Below are 20,432 nucleotides of genomic sequence, written 5' to 3' on the forward strand. Positions count from 1 at the left end.
GGCCTAAGTGAAATTGTGTGTGGTGTTGTCAACGAGCCCTGACGAAACATAGAATTCCCTACATTCACAAACAAAATACTGTCCGTATGTAGAGAGTCGGAAGTTGTGTACGCATTGATGGTATATATCACATGACGATTGTTATTATTTAAATTTCATTATCATAATAATAAAAAAAAATCAGCTGGTATGCATTTGTGCCAAGCGCATGTGACATCAATTGTTCTACTTGTTGCACGTGACATTATGTGAATCAAATGATACATCGTTAAGAAATGATTAAAGAGAACAAAGAAAGAGAGAGAATTGAAAAAAATGGTTCAAGGATAAACTCAAAACATTTCTAAAAAAAAAAACATTTCTACAGTGGACTTCCGTTATAACAAAGTTCTCGGGACCGGCAGTTTTCTTTGGTTATATCGAAATTTCATTCATCCATTCATTCATTCATTCATTCATTCATTCATTCATTCATTCATTCATTTATTTTTCATTTCCAACAAAAACATATAAATGTATTACAGAAATTGAATACAAGTACATGAATTCATCATAGTACAAAATAAAGGATAAGTTTACAGAAAATTGTAAGTATATGAAAATGTTGGAAATGGGGAGGAATGCTAAAAAGCTGGGCTTGTAGGGTGCATTCCCCCCACACGTAATACAAGAAATTGTATGATCGATTGACTGATATACATTGAAAATGGATGAAACAAAGAAACTAAGACAAAAAGACCTATTACTAACCTAACTAATCCGAAACAGAAACCCTGAACAAATCCCTACGCTAAGTCGCTGTCATTCCGAAGCGAGAGGAGAGACAGAGAGGGAGAGAGAAATAGAGAGAGAGAGAGAGAGAGAGAGAGAGAGTGTGTGTGTGTGTGTGTGTGTGGTGTGTGTGTGCGTTGTGAGAGAGAGAGAGAGAGAGAAACTTATTACGTGGAGAGAAGATAAAAGACAAAAAAGAAATAGAAGAAGACGAGAGGTCGTGAATTGATGGAGCCGCTTAGCTGTGATTTCAACAGAATATAAGGTTGGATTTTACACTTCTTTGCAACCAATAAAGAATCAACATAATTTTTTAATTTGATAAAATTGATATTCAAAATATTAATTTTCATAATAATATTTAGATAAATTCTTAGAACTGTTCAAAATATTTTTCTTCAGATTACTCTTAAAAGAACTTAAACTTGGGGATGTCCTTAAACTGTTAGAAAGATTGTTCCAATATTTTAGTCCAGCAAATGTAAATAATATAGATTGTGTAAAAATAGTTCTAGTTAAAGGTAGATCGAATTCATCAGAGTGACGAGTCGGATATTCATGGAACGAGCGGTTTCTCGCAAACATGCTTGTGAAAACAGGCGGTAACAAATTATTACAGAGTTTATACATAAATTGGCCAAGACAATAATAATAAATAAATCTTTAAGATTTTGTTTTCAGAGAATAAAACATCGGTGTGGGCTCTCCAAGATACATGACAAATTATTCGAAGAGCTTTTTTCTGGAGACGGGACAGTCTGTCGAGATAGGTTGGATATAATTTCGTTGTAATCGAGCAAACAAACAATACAAAACAAAGAGAGGCTAATCTTGCGGTGTGAGTTTTTATTTCGTTGTAACCGGAACTTTGTTATAACCGTGTTCGTTATAACAAGAGTGCGCTGTATACCCAAACATTCTCTATCTTATTAGGCGGTTGCGGCAGTAATATAGCAACAACATCAAAGAGGTAGGGATACAATTGAAGATGGACCAGGAATTATGTTGCGTAGGTATTCAACTGTAGGGATCTAATCGGTGATTTAAAAAGAAACGAAAGAAAAAAGAGCAAAGAAACTTATCATTTGGCTAGAAATGACCTTGCTCTTTTCATGAGTTAGTGCAATCATCAATTAGCTAAGTTTTTCTTCAATCTTTTTCACCCAGAAAATTGTGTTGAACGAAATTATCATGTGCTTTGTCTTTCTTCTTTTTTAACACGCAAGTCTCCATTCATGGAAGAAAGTTAATTTATGATTAAGGGAAAAGAAAGGAATGCAAGGAAAATTATGTGATCTATTAGACAATAGCCCATAAAGAAAGTACTTTAGCCGGGAATCCCATCACGGGCAATTTCCTCTAGAATTCACAAACCCTGCATTGCGTGTTCGTGACGAGATATCTCGCCTAGACAACAAACTACGTAACCATCCCTTCCTTTTCGTTTTCGTTTTTTGTTTTTCTTTCCTTTTTTCTTTTAGTGAAACCGGACAGAAACGATTCTTTAATAGCCCAGTACGTCACCCGGACCATGCAGTGCATCGTCTAAAGACATCGCATGGTTTATGAGATCAGCCTTTTTACGAAACTAAAACTGATGAGGTAAGGACTGGGACATTCTATACCAAGTTCGTCATCTACATTCTACGGTTCGTCTTCACCATCATGACCATGACTAACTTGTCATTCAGATATAGATATATGTCAGTTTCAGGAACGTTCTAGCCATTATAAACCAACACAACAAAAGAATTATGATTTCCATTTTGGATGTCAAGTACAACTGAAAAGTAACCATGATATATATATATATATATATATATATATATATATATATATGATTGCAATTTGTATATCAACGTAAGTATGTATGTAATCGTAATATATATTTACTTGTAAAAAGGACAGCGTGATCGCAAAGCGAGTTAACTCCATCCTTGTTGAGTTGAAAGATTGCTGAAAAGGGAAGACAACGATAAGAACATAAATGGCATTTTATAGTCATGACTTCGAGAATATTCCGTGCTATGTTACAATAAACTAGTGACGTATCCCTGGAAAGGTTTTATTGTGCTCTCTCTGTATATTTGTTCTCACACCTGAAATGAAAGTATAAAGAGAATTCCACAAAATTTCTTTTCCATAAAAATCACACATTCCATCAACTTGATAACTGACAAATGTTAAGGGTAGCAATTATTCCCCCTGCTTTCTGAAAGCGGCTTAATAGTCAAGTGCTCTTTCATCATGCCACAAAAGTGATTTTTTTTTTAATTCTCTTTATACTAAACATTGTTGTCCAAACATGATATCATAACCTCTAGTAGTCTCCTCATCCAGCGGTTTCAACACCAAAGCTTTACAAATTCATAACTTTTGCATCCATTGTCCGATTCTCCTAAAACTTTCACTGATATCTTCTGATGTTGCTGTTTTCACTCAATCCACATTTCTCTTTGGTTTTAGGTTTCCATTATGTCTGATCTTATCTGTCCTTCTTGATGACTGCCCCATTAATTGTTATATTTCATTCCTGTTTGTTTATTTGTTTGTTATTTTGTTTGGTTTTTATTTGATTGTTTGTTTGTTGCTTTTGTGGGGATTCTTTTTGAATGGGGAGCACATGGGATGTGGTTAGAGTTAGTATAATCATCATAGCTTTCTGATGCCAAAGAAACGGTGATTTCAACCAACAGGAAAAGTGAAATAATATCTCTCAGTAACATACCTTGTTCGCGTCTGTTTGTTTGGATTTCTCGCGCTCTCAGCTTCCCTTCGTCTACAGGTCTACGTATAGCATCTCGTCGTCGCTCTGCCGGTACTAAATGGGAATAACTATTCGTAGCACACACTGAGTACCCGAGAAAATGAAAGGCTCTTTTCATACAGGCGACTGTTTAAAGCATACTAAATGGGGCTATTTATCCTGATAGTGTGTTGTTTTATATCAAAACACAAATTATCAGAAAAATAGATCATTTAACATTTGGGCGAAAAATTAAAAACACAAATAGGGTGGAAACTTTTGAAGATTTGAGCAGGACAAAATGGCGTCTCTGTGTGTTTGATAAATACTGAGCAGCTCTCCATTCTTACTGTCTGTTTACACACGAAAAAAAGAATGATCTCAAATATTATTTCTCATGAGAAAAAAAAATCTTCAGATGTGTTTTGGTATATAATCCACTAACGCGCTTTTGCATGTCCTACTCAGCGAAAAAAAAAAAGGTTTATGTATATTATCCACATTGGTCATTCAACATAGGCAACTATGTTTATGTGCAAGGATAACGAGACAAAGAGTGAGAGTGAGTGAGCGAGAGAGAGAGAGAGAAAGAAAGAGAGAGAGAAAAAAAAGTGTTAAGACCGGTGTCAATGTTATGCGAACCGTGCCATCGAGGACCGAGATCAGTTTATATTTTTTTTTTTTTTTTGTGCATGTTGATTAATAGCTAGGTGCATAAAGAAAAGACAGAAACTAGCTCCAGTCCCGGGAGTGTGTTGTATAGGTTTGTTTGTTTGTTTTTTTTCAAGTCCCTTTACTTGTACCAAATATTTAAAATGCCTCGAAAAGGAGTGCCGTAGCTGAGTGGGCAATTTTACTGTCGCGTTTGATTCTCCCGTGGCAGACATCATTTAGGTTTTCGTCGGGAGCGCACTCATTTACCTCCGTGGCAGGAAATCCACCTGCCACACCCAGGCGCCAATTGGCACGATACTTTAACCGGAGCTCAACTTCGTTTGCGGCCAGGAGCCGTCCACCTTTATACCTTCAGCCTTTATACAGTTTAACCAGAGCTCACTTTTGTTTGCGGCCAAAGCCGTACTCCAACAGCCTTTTTGCAGCTTTACAGCAGACAGGGCGGAGAGGCATTACATTTTGTTCATATTTACACCGGTCATCGATGGCGCCGAGGCCGCGTTTACTCCCAGGCAGACGCATTCCCAGCAGAGCGACTGTGTCCACCCCTCGCTAGGGAGATCTTTCGGACGCCAGTAATTGCGGAACCCGGGTCCCTCGCGACATTTTGGAGTTGGAAAGCGGAGAGTGCCGCGTTCCACCTCAACTTTGAAATCCACGGACGGTGTACCAACGAGGTTATGTGCTGGAAGTGACACATTGTTAACAATTAATTTGTGACTCTTTTGACGACGCAGGTGAGTGATGAACCGGGCGGGTGTATGACACCCCTGTGGACATGATTTGTAATGATGTGAAGATGTGGTTTGAAATTGTGAGGTGAATGCAATGTGAACACAATTCGAAGATTGGTAGTAGCCCCTACTTCCATAATTGTGGGTTAGTACAGAACCCTTATGTTAACGGAAGCAGTGTAACTTGTTGGTAGAATGCTATAACCGCCGTGCGTGTAAGCTGGTCACCTGAGGATCAGCACTACTGTGATGTGAATAATATGACAGTGCTGCGTTTGATAGTGATAGTGATCTGATAGTGAAGTCATTATAATTATTCGGAATACAGTGATAAATCGAAATCACAGGTGAAACCGGACCAAGCCAGAGTCCCGTTCACACAGTTTTAGAACACAGGTCGTGTTTCAAATTAATTAATCTCACAAAGATTTTTGGCTTTATATTTTGTGTTGGTTACAACCACTTGATTTCGGTTTTGTAAGTATTTAACAAATTGTTTTAATAAAGTGTACATAAAAGTCAATGGCACGAGTGTGATCGAGTTATCATTCAAGTCCGCCCATGTGACAGAAAGTTTGTGTCATTTTGTGTCCAAACCAAATGGAGAGCTGCCCTTTAAAGAGGAAAACAATACCACATACATGTATATATACATGTCTACATAACTGACAAGACCGTAGACGTATAATACTCTCACTGAGTGAAAGGCCAATCTGTCGTCCGAGACAGAGTCCGCGCTCAGGATGCAGCGCCAGCACGCGTTCCAAACAATACAGTTCATTGAATGATCGTCTGTAAACTACGATCGAGTACATGTATGCCTTGCGTAACGGTGTTGCCTGTACTCACTCCTAGAAATGGGATATTTGAGGATTATTGTAAACTCGCAGCAATTAACAAGTTAACCGTCAAACCACAATCCAAAACAAAACAAAAGACTGCACCTAAGAAGAGTTGTATTTCTCATGTAAATACTGCCATCACGACCCTTGACCTACCTTGACCTATTTATGCCTTTCACTCCAACAAAGGGTTGAGTGGTGGCATCCGCTTCATGATGTCCTGCCATTCTTGGCGGTTGCTGGCTAGAGGCTGGCTTCTACTAGTGAGCATTTGCTTTTGCTCCTACAATCTGTTCACGACCGCGATGCGTCAATCATAAAAAAATCATCAAAAAACGTCATGTAATGCGTACTAAATACATCCTAATGAAGTCGTAGATACTAAAGGCGAGAGAGGGGAAAAGAGTAAAAGATACAGCAAATTCATGCAGTTTGGTTTCATTGTCCCTCCCCCTCCCCACAAAAAAAAAAGAAAAGAATCCAGTACCTGTTCAGAAATAATTTGTCTTATTCATTTCCAGCACATCCTTTCCAAAATTTCATTTATAATTTCTGGGACTGCAGTTGAGGGTACACCAGATACCCCATATCCTGACACGCCCCTCATCAGAGTTGATTTAGAAGGTGTCAAGAAGTTATTACTAAATATTAACACACAAAAAAGCTATAGGACCCGATATGATCCAGAATCAAATTCTCAAGATCGCAGCTGAAGAGTTATCCCCAATCCTCCATTTCATCTTTCAACAATCGCTGGACACATGCGACCTTCCTCTTGACTGGAGGAAAGCGAACATCACTCCCCTGTTTAAGAAAGGTTCAACCACTGATCCAGCAAATTATCGCCCCATTTCTTTGACGAGCACCTGCTGCAAAATCCTGGAGCACATAATCAATAGTAATTTGATGAAGCATCTCAGTAAGAATAACATCCTCGCCGAAAATCAACACGCCTTCCGGAAACATCGGTCGTGTGAATCTCAGCTCATTCTGACAGTTAAAGGACAAGTTCACCTTCATAAACATAAGGATTGAGAAAATGCAACAATATTAGTAGAACACATCAGTGATAGTTTGAGGAAAATTGGACAATCGATGCAAAAGTTATGAATTTTTTAAATTTTTGTGTTGGAACCGCTGGATGAGGAGACTACTACAGCTTGTGAGTCATATGCGTACAACAGTATAAAGAAAATGTAAAAGAAAATTCAACATATTTTCACTTTTTTCGCATAATAAAAGAGCACGTGACTTGCCTCTTTCTAAAGGCAGGGGGAATAATATTACCCATAACATTTGTCGGTAACGAGTCAGGGGAATGTGTACTTTTTTCAAAAGATGGAATTTTGTGAAATTCTCTTTATATTTTCCTTATATTGTTGTACGCATGTGACATCGTACACTGCAGTAGTCTTCTCATCCAGCGGTTACTGCACAAAAACTTTAAAAAATCATAACTTTTGAACGGATTGTCCAATTTTCCTCAAACTTTCACTGATGTGTTCTACTAATATTGCTACATTCTCTCAATCCTTATGTTTATGAAGGTGAACTTGTCCTTTAATGACCTGGCTAAGAGTCTCGACACAAATACAATAACAGATCTGGTCGCCTTTGATTTCGCCAAAGCTTTTGATAATATCCCTCACCAAAGACTACTTCACAAGCTGGAATTTTACGGCATTCGTCACGACGTAAAGCAATGGATATCGGCCTTCCTGACCAAGCGTCTTCAGCGTGTGTGCATCAATGGGAAGTGTTCCGATTGGCACCCTGTTCTAAGTCTTTAGTGCTACCCCGCAAGGGACGGTCCTCGGACCACATCTCTTCCTTATTTTCGTCAATGATATCCATGATAACGTCAAAAGCACAACGAGGTTATTTGCTGATGACCGTTTGTTGTATCGCCAAATAAAATCAAGTGACGATGAAAACACCTACGACCAAGAAGCAAGTGTCACCCAGCTGCTTAGTCCACTAAACTGGAACTCACTCTGACACAGACGGGAAATACACCGCTTATCCTGTTTTCATAAGATGCTCCGTAGGCCCTATAAGGAAATCGACATACATTACACAGACCATATTTGCCCTAAACCAAATCGAAGTAGGCGGGGGCATTCAAATCAGTTTGAGGTACCAATTAGCAACACAATTCCTTCTTCCCTAGAATCACAAGGACATGGAATAGCCTTCCTCAATGTGTAATCTCTCAAGTTAATTCAGCTACTTTTAAGACCATGCTTTCAAAATACATTCTCCCAAACTGAGTCCACCCTCTGCCGCCACCTCCAGACTAAACTCCGCTTGGCGTCTTTTGGAGGATCATATATGGCTCACACCCGTAAATACAATGGAATGCCCCAGACCCCTTCACAAATTCGTACCAAAGATACCAAAATAAATGAAGAAAAAAATTAATTAAAAATCAATGATGTAGTTTGGCAAAAAACTGAATAGCTGTAGATATTGAGTAATCATTCCTCTACAAATTGCATTTTGGTTGGAAGATGAAAGCTTTTCTGGTGGAATTTGAGGGGACTATATTTCATTGGGTACGTGTAGGGAAAATGGGTGATTTTTTGAGTGACAAGAACTCGTAGTCTGGCTTTGCGTACCCCTGGACAGAATTTGAACTGAATTATCCACCCTGAGAATTTGATGGATGAAAGAGTATATCTAACTTATCCAGGTTAGTGAGGCTGAAACACCTCATTTCTCCCAGCTATTTTACATAATTTTTTGAAATTTGATTTTTTCTGGTGGAATTTGAGGGGACTATATTTCATTGGGTACATGTAGGGAAAATGGGTGATTTTTTGAGTGACAAGAACTCGTAGTCTGGCTTTGCGGACCCCTGGACAAAATTTGAACTGAATTATTCACCCTGAGAATTTGATGGCTGAAAGGGTATATCTAACTTATCCAGGTTAGTGAAGCTGAAACACCTAATTTCTCCCAGCTATTTTACATAATTTTTTGAAATTTGATTTTTAACACATATCCCTACGGGGAAATATTTATGGGTGTGAGCCCTATACCAAGTAGCAAGCACCAAGTCTTGTAATGAATCACGATGACGCTCAGCTGTAATTCGTGGCATAGCGCCACCTAGCTTTCATGAGCTGCTATTAATGGAATGCTGCCGAATGGCTTTTGGATGGCTTTGGTATACAGGTATAATGTATAAGGTTCAAAGAAGTAGAACTTGCATAGAATGAAGGTATTCACCTAATGGAGACAATCTGGCTTTGTTAAGTCCTGTATCCGTTGTTTCTACCCATCCTCTTCCTCAAAAGGGCCAATAATAACTGCTTTTTTATTATGTGAAAATTATTTTGCTCCACGGGAATAAAACAAGATGGCGCTGGGTAGTGTCCACGGATCTCTGTATGATAAGATTTTATATAGAGATCAGTGGTAAGTGAAATTTTCACCGTATGCGCAAAGGCTTTCACGTATAGAGTTCTATTTCCTAGCCATGTGTGTGTGTGTGTGTGTGTGTGTGTGTGTGCAAATGAATGACAAATTTATAATATTGCTGACGTCATCAACTCATCTTAATCATCACCTTTGAGTGTTTGTGCTGGTTGTTGGCTGTGGTACGGACTTATACAATCTAATTCAAGGAAGAAGAATAGCCGTTGATGTTACAGAAATGAAATGAAAGTGTCGATAGTATAACAGATAATAACTGGAGATGATAGTAGAAATGATAGGTTTATATCACAGGAAAAAGAAAAGCTTACCGTTTGATACGGGGAAATATCGAGAGACACTACACTAATGATTATTTTATTTTGCATGATTTTGCAAGAAAGAAACCGACGAGAAGAACCAAACCAAATTTAAGCCATATCTAACTACCATTACACTCGAAAAAAAAAATAATCATGATAATGTATCATAGAGCGCTACAAAATCACATACATCCGAATCAATCAGAATAAGAACCAACACCCATGAAATATCCATTTTAACATAAAAGAACCACCCATGTAGCCAAAGATACCTGCTTACTATGCTGTACCTTCATTGGTAAACATTTAACCCCCGTGGCCTAGACAACTTAGCCTGTGTCAATGTGTTGACAGACAGTACTTGCTGAAGACTAGATTGGCACATTGAAATGAAATGATTATCACTATTCATACAAAGATGAACCCTCAGAAGTTATGAGCAAACTAAATGAATAAAGTATACCAGTATCTATTCAACCTAATATTTTAAGATAAGGCAATCATGCAGGCGTATGTCTTTTAACTGCGACAATTAAAGAGAGATAGTCGCCCTTATCATCATTAAGGAGGTGTATCTTATGCCTTGCCTGAAAGTGTACGAAAATGCACACATTGGGTCTGTCAGTTTTAAAAGTTCAATCACAATCAATAATCACAGTTAAAAGTTATAACCAAGCCTCCACTCAAATTTAGGGACAAATTTCTTCATGTTTCATATTTTTGTTCATGATAATGCATAGTGATTACCAGAGAACACTTAGCATGCTTAGTACACGTGTTTTTAAAATGTGTGTAAGATTCTGTATGATTTGTGTTCATATCTATAAATTTAGAACACTCATGCATATTGAAGTCTTTACATTGACATCCAGTTGGAATATGACATGGTTATTTTGATGAGTCTTTGAATACTCTGAATACTTTTATATTCTGTCTGTGGAACATTGTGTTCCTACTCGCGTTATACATGCGATTATACTTGTTGGTGTATTTTTTTTTCATGCTTTTGTGCTCGGCACAGTCAATATTTCACTTTTTTTCTTTTTTCCTGCTAAATGAAGTCTAGTTTTTATAAATTTCCATGTGTTTGTTGTAAGAAACCTGTGAAAAGAAATCAAAAAGGATTGAGATGTACTAACTGCCAGCAGTGGCTTCATATTGCTTGTTCTGGTATTTCTGAAAGAATGTATGATTTGACAGAAACTTGTAATGACTGGCAGTGTAATATTTGTTTATTTAAGCAGATGCCTTTTTACATTGATTGTGAATCTGCTGCAGATGTTGATTATATGAGGTCAATATGACACAAAGAAATTTGCCTACTTCAGGGGAATTATATCAACGATTTGGTACAATATACCAAAGTATGTAAAGTGCAACTATATGCTGATGATACCCTTTTATATTTTTCTCATTCTTCAGTATCCAATATTGAACTTGCACTTAATCAGGATTTAGAAAATGTGTATAATTGGATGTGTCAAAATAAGTTAAGTGTGAATTGTCAGAAAACTGTATGCATGTTAATAGGAAGCAACCACATGATGTCCAAACAAAACGTTTTACGAGTCTCGTTACACAACACCCCTCTGAATCAAGTACGAGTTTTTAAATACTTAGGTCTGTGGTGTGATGAAAATTTAAACTGGAAATATCATATTGAAAGTATAATGACGAGTATTGGAAAGATGGTAGGTTTTCTCGGTAGACTAAGACACTCTGTGAGTGAATCGATTCTGAAATAAATTTATAAGTCATTGATTCTTTCTCGCTTTGATTATGGAGACATTATATATGGGTCAACGTTTAAGAAGCACCTAGATAAGTTACAAAAATTACAGAATAGGGCCGGCTGAATTATATTAAGAATACAACCCGATGCTCATGTTTCTGTTTTCGAAATGCATAACGCTTTAAACTGGCAACTCCTTGATCAAAGAAGGTATCATCATTCCCTTACCCTTATGTATAAGATTATGAATAATTTAACTCCTTCTTATTTAAAAGATGAATTTGAAATTATAACCCACTCCTACCCCTCCCGTTTTGGGCAAAAATTACGACTTCCCAAACCTAGAACTGAATATTTGAAGAAGTCATTTAAATATAGATATGCTAAGGAATATAATGACCTTCCCATGGATATTAAAATTTCCCCCAGTGTTCATATATTCAAATCTAAAATAAATATGTTTAAGGTTACTGCTCCGTTGATTTATTTTTTTTTCTTTTTGTTGACGAAAAAGAGTTATTACAGAATTATTTGAATTAGTACAGGTTAGTGAAAGCTATGATTTATTATTTCTCCACGCCCTTTCATTTGTATCCTGCTCTTTTGCTTTTCGCCACTCGATGTTGTTGTTGTTGTTGTTTTTCTTTCTGTCAATTTATGTATACAAACATGTAAATTTTTATAAGAGTTATGTATTTTTTAATTTCACATTGTATTTGTATAACTTCCATGTTCTGGACCCCATGGAAGACCAGCGATGCCATGTTGGCATCGCTGAATATGGGCCATCCAGCCGTTGTTGTTTTATACGTAAAATAAAATCAATCAATCAATCAAAATAATAAAAGAGAATATTAACCACTAATCATCGGCATCAATTCATCGCTTTTACATTTTTACAGCCTGCGTTGTAGAAGGCAAGGGGTTTGGCTATATACTTAATGATGAATGAATATACTTGCTTGTGTACGTGTGCGTGCGTGTGTGCATGTGCGCAAACAAATATTAAGTATACTTATACTCTTGGTGACGTCATCGTCTTCTGTATACAATCACTTTTGCATCATGTGGTTTTTATGACCAACGTCATTCCATTTTATGGGTGAAAATATGCACTTCATGCTACAGCGTTCTTTATCGTTTACACAGCCTTACGTCCGCATAGAACGATGACATAGCCAAGCCGTTTGTTTGATTTGAAATAGAGTCAATTTGAACATGGATTATAAAAGTATAATTTTAGACATTATTACTTATACACACATGGTTTCAATTTTCTCGGAAGTGACGTATTAATGTAATTCAGAGCCATTTTTCGTGCACGTCAGATGTTTTCTCCTCACTCTGGGAATTTTCTTTAATGAAATTTCAAGTAGTGTCAAATTATAGCCTTGAAAATGGTAATTATTTCCATGTATGTTCAAAAGAAAGAGAAAATTAAAGAAACATCAAAGACGAGAAATGGAGAGAGATGGAGGGATAATAAGGAAGAGAACGACGGACATCTAATGAATCTATTAACATGATATGACCAGATTAATGGTGCGCTTTCAGATTTACAATGCATTCGTCATGTGTATGCTGTATGAATGTGCTTGTTTTTCCTTTTCTTATTCTGTACGTTTCTCCACAGTAGAAGTACTTTCTTCAATGTTAAGCTAGCTTATATTTCCAGAGCGCATTACCCCCGATAAGACAAAAAAAAAAATTTTTTTCGAACATTTTAATGAGAGTTAACTCTAAAATTGATTCAAATAATCGATCTGTTAAGCGGGGTTCCCACTATCGTGCGATCCATTGCGAACGCCACGATTGGACATTCGTAACTGATCGTGGAAAATTTGTTGAACTCGTCTGAAATTTCACGTTTGGATACGAGGTTATGCGAGTCAATACGTGTTGGTACGCTTGGATGCGATATGGTCACGATTGGTCTATTTCAAGGGATACGATCTGTCACGATCTGGTCTGCCGTTCAAATACGATCCGACAGGATTGTCCTGATTGAGTTCACGATTGGTACCGATCTAACATGACCATTACGATCAGGATCCCCGATCTGGCACGTGCAGCAACGTACTGATACGTTCCAATACGAATACCGCGAACCAATACGGGCTGCTGAGATAAGATACGATATCTTTTACGATCGGGATCAGAAGCGACCCCCATTTAAGGCGCGATTGGACCCGAATGGGAATATTATAGTCCGGCTGACGATGGATTTCATTGTTTCCCTTAAGTTATGTAGAGTGATTAGGCCTATTAATTTTATCCACAACCATTGATGATGGCAAGGCTTGACAGGTTGACGATGATGACAACGTAACCTTTGCAGTATTGCTAATGACGATAATATTGTTATCAGAGAGGCCGGCCATAACCTCAGATATTCCCTCGTCTAATATTAAACGAAACAAAAATAATAGATTATTAAATCGACATGCTCACCCTCCCCCTCACAAAAAAAAAGAAGAATGAAATGACGAACCCAAATACATAAGATCAGATGATTACCCCTCTTCCCCAGAAAAAAAAAAACCAGTAAGACAAAATTACCTTACATGAAGAAAATAATTATATGATGAAATGGAAGCTGAGAAAGAGGATGGGATCATTTTGAATGTCATGTAACATAGTATTATGTGTTATATACGCTCGATATAAGGAAGTTGGCCGAATGGATAGTATTGCTTATGTGTTCGATTTCATATTCGCAAAGTGTATGTATCATATGCCTTTTTATTTCAAAATGTCGTTATCTCATGGGTTATTAAAATTTTGGTTTATTCGGCTTGATTTAGTGTTTTACTTAACAATGTTTAACATAACTGATACACACACATAACAGAAAAGTGACTCTCTAATCAAAATGATGTCACTTTCTAACAAAAAAGGAGGTTTTACGCAAAATTATTTCGCAGGGGTATATTACTACACTTATTGAATAACTATAGGGCCTAACTGTGAAAAATAGTAAGAGTGATCTTCATTGTCATAATCATACGGGTGATCTCACATCCACGACAATGGTCACTTTTACATTTGTAGTAATAATGAGAGTTGAAAATAACCATTTTCCTCTAAAAGCATGCTCTACCAAACATACAAAAAAAAAGACATTGAACAATGTTGAAAAGTGTCAAAATAGATGCAAAGGGGTCAAACGATGGCTGATGAAACAACAACTCTTAATTACTATGTACAATACACAAACAGCAGGATACTGCACCCCCCCCCAAAAAAAAAAAATACTCTGTAATATACTTTTAAAAATGAACCATTTGCCTTTGATATATACCCATTCAAGCACGATACGTGCAGACATACAATTGCCATTTTATTTTTGCTCATTTTTTGTTTTCGTTACAAAAGTTATCCTATATCCTATTTTGTGTGTCTGTATAATGGTAATAACAACTCATTAATGAAAACATCATTAACATAATGTATGAAAACATCAAAAATCTGTAATTCAACTTTCATTTTATGAAATCATTAAGAAAATGATTTTGATAATGTACCTTAAAAATTATTACAATTAAACCCCACACCGTCATACAATTTACCGTTTGGAAATAATAATCTAAAGATGCAGGCTATCACCTATCAGAATACAAAATGAATTAATTTATGAGTAAAATAAGGGCAAATGGGCAAAAAATAATAATAATAATAAGCGGAAGTGAAGTGAAAAAGTCGATCCCGATCAACACGATTAAGAAGCACGATTAGAAGAGATTTGCTGCGTTTCGATACGATCCTAGACGATCTGATGCGATGATCACGATCAAAAACTAATCGTGTTAATCGTAGAAAATTTTTGAACCGTCCAAAATTTTCCTACGATTAACGCGATTGCCACGATTGACCTTAAGATCTGATACAATCTGATAAGACCATCACGCTTGCTGCACGATTAAGACCACGATTTCAATCGTGGCGCCAATCGTGATAGTGGGAACCCCGCTTTAGTGTTTATGCTCAGTTCACAATTTTGGGCGAACGTATCATGTAAAGCTGGACTGACATTTACGCACTAACATGAAGGTCAAATAGTACATTTTCATTGAAAGGTTTCATTGAAAAGGTAATATTCCAACAATTAACCACTGTGTTTTATGCCACTTTGGGATAGACTCAGTGGTGAACGTATGTTACCAGGACTGACCAAAAATGCGACAGTTTGATTCCCGGTTTATTTCTAACCTAATTGTTTTGCCATTGGATAAAGATCTGGAGCCCATTTCATAAAAGATCTGGAAACTGGATTCTTGTCATTACCATGACAATTGCCATTTCAGCAAGAGTTGCTATCATATCAACTTTTTTATGAAATGAAGCCCTGTAGACCACTGAAAATTATATTTTTTCTATATGCTTGCACATAATGTCAGATATATGATGACATACACACACCACAGTGTTTATATAACCCGTGCACTTCGCAGATTGGTTTTCAACAGAAGAAACAAAATATACATACATATATTCATATAGACTTACATACACCACAGTGTTTATTCAACTCATACATTTCGCAGATTGTCACGAACCGCCTAGTAATCAATCATACCCATACAGCAGTCAGGTGTACATCAGCATGACTAGCAAATCTAAGGACCCCACTCAACAACATAGTGAAATAATGAATCCTTGATATGACGTTGCTCTTATTTTTGCTCTAGTGAGCAAACAAATGAAATAAGAGATCGAAATAGACTAGTATGAAGGCCGAGATAGAAAATGCAGATCGCCCACGCACGGCTAACAGCTAACAGCGATATAGTGAAATATGAAATACAAATGAAATGAAATGAAATGAAATAGTACATGTTTACATTGTTTCTGTTATACATTATCATATTTTGTATTATACGTTATGTCTTGTACTTTTTACAAAATATTACACAATATAATTTGTCAAATGTATGTTTGTTTTCGATGTACAATATTTTGTTTGATAGAAATAAAGTAGAGTGGAATAAATGATTGAATTGAATTATGCACTAATTTCCACACACAAACATGAATTTCCAACCGTACCTGTTGCTATTTGTTTTTTTATTTCAATTCAATTCGATTCAATTCAAATTATTTACCATCAAACAAAAGTATTAAATGATACTAATTTTGTCAACTCACATCGATGAGCAATATGATGTCAAGTCTTGAAATGAAATAAGAATGTAATATACGGATGATTATATGATGGGAAAGGAAATAACACTTTGCAATGGTAACAAAAAATAAATAAAGTGATGGAAATGAACAATCTATACTGAGGAGGGAAGCTTGGAAAATGTAGATCACTCGAAAGGATAATAATATACCAATAACATATACAAGTATATCTAGAGAAAATCTACTAACGTAGAGTTAAAGCATATGGAGTTGATATATCCCTACTGGAAAAAAAAACACACAGTTACCCACAGTGTGTTCACAGTGTGGGTCACAAAGTCGACTATCTTGATGAAAACGCTCGAATTTAACATTGTAGAAATGATTTTACACTGTGGTTTGGCTGTAACAGAGTGTTCATATGGTAATGTTCTGTGACATGCACGCTGTGAATTGATGATTCAGAATGTATTCACACTGCTAAAACGCTCGAATTCAACAGTGTGAAGAGATTTTGACACACACAAAAAAAAAACAACAATATAAGATTTAAGTGCAGGGAAAACAAGACTATACTTATCCTGGCGCAAATGAAAAATCATACAAACGTACTGGTAACATGAAGTTTTATTTGTTTAGATTGATTAATTGATTTTCGTAAAAGGTCACTTTAATGGCACATGATATTGAAAACAGTTGTATCGTTATTAAGGTTAAGTCGACAGAAAAAAAAAGGACATCAAATAGATGAGGTGTCAAAAATAAGACCTTGACAATAGATAAGTAGTGGAATCAACCCCCCCCCCCCCCCCCTTTCACAAAATGAAGGGAAAATTATACGTGCACACACTTGCCAACTATTAGGTCTGCTTCTCTGGTGAATTCTTCTTTTCAACATACAGTTAAAGAATATAAATTTGTATTTGCCTACTTGTTTATTCATCGAAATACAAAGTTGATATTACTTTTAATAATTGTATCCATGTTTTGTTGAAGCTTATGTGATTCAAAATTCGTATTCTTTAAACCGGAAGATGATACCTTTTAAAATACAAGTTGTAATGCCTGTCCGACTCATCAGCAGTATAATGACTCAACAGCCATTCCATTTTCCGTTATCCATTATATAAGTCTGGTGGGATTTGGGGAAAATATGACTGTTAGAGGCATTTTTTAGTAAAAGTTGGGAACCGGTCTATTTTGTATAATTCAAGTACGCTGAATCCAAAAATTCCGGTTCCCAAGCGGAATTTTGAGTCTAAGAGCATCTAATTTGCATAAACAAAATGGCCGCCAATTCATTGCTTTTTAAGGTGTTTCGATGATCTAATTTTCATAACATCTCCCTAGACATGCAGAAATAGTAGTAATTTCAGAAATTAAGGTGCAAAGACAATATCTAGGTCATTATTTGTTCATAACTTTCACTTATATATGCAAATTAAGAAGTGAAATATGCAAATGAGGCGTTGCCGCTGATACAGTAATGCATTACCGCATATATATGCACATGTATAGTACCTACGTGTTCACTTTTGTTTTTAATCATTTTAACAAGTTACCGGGCAAACAAAAAATACTTTGTGTCGCCGGAATGGAATCAAAATAAATCAATTCAAAAGAATTCAATCAAATCAGGAATTGAATTACACTTATACAAATATCTATTCAAATTGGTACACAAGAGGATACATAACTGGCAGGATTCTAGATTCTACAACGCATTGCTGCAATATATGGATCTGAATCATAATTCTGAAGATAGTTGTCATTGTATCAAGACCGGTTCACGATTCCTAGTGCGCTAAAGAGATACAAGAACCAACCTTATGTATTAAAACAAAACATGCATCTCATTTACATAATAAATTATGCAAATATTTTTCCATTTTCTCGACATATTTTCCCCTAAAACGAAGTTTTGCTATTAAAATGTACCTTGGCGTAGTGAAAAATATAGATATGCTATCGGTCAAACAAAGTGTTCATGGTGTCATCTGAGTCCGAGGAAACTCGAGTGTTGGAATCAACCAATTCAGAATAAAAAAATGAATAACAATATTTGTAATAACGTATGCAAATTGGTACGCAAGAGGCTTTACTACGACAGGCTTCGAGATTCTACAACACATTGCAGCGATATATGAATCTGAATCATTATAGTTATGATATCAAGACGTATAAGTTGATGATTCTTTTGTGATAAAGGAGATACAAGAAAAAAACACAGTAATTAGAAATACCCCAATAATCTAATTTGCATATAGATTATACAAATTTTCTATGGATATATTCCCTAAAATAAAGTCTTGCTATCAAAATGTACCTTGGCGTACTAAAATACAGCTAAGATATCGGGCAAACACGTTGCACATAATGATGTCGTCAGAGTCCGAAGTAAATCAAGTACTGGAATCAATCAATAAAGGAGAACTGAATGATGCTAAAATGAAATATGTTTGCAAATTGATATTCAAGAGGCCGTGGACCAGGCAGGTTTCGAGATTCTACAACGCACTGCCGCAATATATGAATATGTTTCATAACAGTTATAACAATATCAAGACCTGTTAATGATTCCTGGTGTGATTAAGAGATGCAAAAATTAACTGCAACTAGTAAACAACACACATCTATTATCTCATTTGCATAATAAATTATGCAAATATTCACCCATTTTCTATATGCATATTCACCACCAAAACAAGGTCTTGCCATCAAAGTTATCGAACAATCACATCACCCTGTACTTTGTCGTTTTCATTGGATAGATTGGTTTATAATTATTTTCAATCTGTTGAATTTAAAATCAAGTGGCAACTTTCATAAATCTCGTCATAATTTATAGGTTTTTTTAATCTATCTCTTCACCCACTCTGCAGGCTCAAGCAAAAAAAAAAAAATTGTAAGAAAAATCCTGGTATCTCGGACAGTGTCGGAAACAGAAACGTAGGATGACCTTTGTAATTCTAGTCATCAACACCTTTATATTTTGGCTGAAAAGAAACATAATCTGAGTCAAAAAGTCTATTTCTCAATCGAGCTAAATTGATCAGCATTCATGCAAGGTTTGCATCATCACATTGTTGCTAACATGCACACACTGCTGTACATCGTAGGCCTAATTTGTGACATTTGCATCGAAATGTTCTGCAATGCTTTCGCATGCACATGAAATCACCTCAAGGCAAATTTGCAGGATTGGAGCTACTGTTGTACAGGCTGTAGATCAGATCAAAACGTTCCCATCCAACGTCTACTGGTGAAGAAAGATCAGGTCTGGCACAGTGAGCAGGATTTTCTTCCTTTTTTATTTTTTTTTAAAGATACTGGAGTATTGTCGTTGGACTGCTTTTCGAGCATCCAGTATACTTTTGTCGGTAAAATGGCCGAACATATTTTGTGCCAAACGAGCTTGTGTGATGCATCTTTCGAATCGAATATAAGTTTATTCTTATAAAGACGACTGATAACAGCCATGTTCTTGGAACCCTTTAGTTTTTTTCTCGTACAAGCAGCATCCTTGATGATTGTGAGTCATTGTGAGTGCTACTGTCAGTATCAGTCTGGCAGAAAAAGCACAACTCCAGTATCTATACGGAAGAAGGCCTCTTTAAGGTAGCTATCGGATAGATGTTATCTCTCAAGGGATCAAAAGTAACCTCATGTTCGCAAGGTAATGGAAAACCCAGGTCCTCCATAAAAAGATCCATATCCTAATTCTTGGGCAGAAATTCAAGTGACAATGTGGATATTCAAAAACTATACTTGATAAACCATATAATGAGAGGCAAAATGGCGTCCATTTACGTCTGATATGAAGTGGAATCATCTGTATGTAACATGGTTTCTAATGAGTATTCATTATTCCTTATTTCTTACAATCTACTGGCCCATAAAGCTCTAGAGGCCTGTTTGCTAAGAATGTCATTTCTATGATCTGATATCAGAAGTCAGACAGACAAGGGAGCGTGGCGTCGTCCAGTTAAGAATAAATTGAAATGCATCATACATGGTGGTTATCACTGGCGGCATGTTATCCAAGTATACTGAAAACAAAAACAAAAA

This window comes from Diadema antillarum, unplaced genomic scaffold, assembly GCF_040938485.1.
Source record: "Diadema antillarum isolate AM-2024a unplaced genomic scaffold, OU_Dant_1.0 seq00000643_RagTag, whole genome shotgun sequence".
NCBI classification, from domain to species: Eukaryota; Metazoa; Echinodermata; class Echinoidea; order Diadematoida; family Diadematidae; genus Diadema; species Diadema antillarum.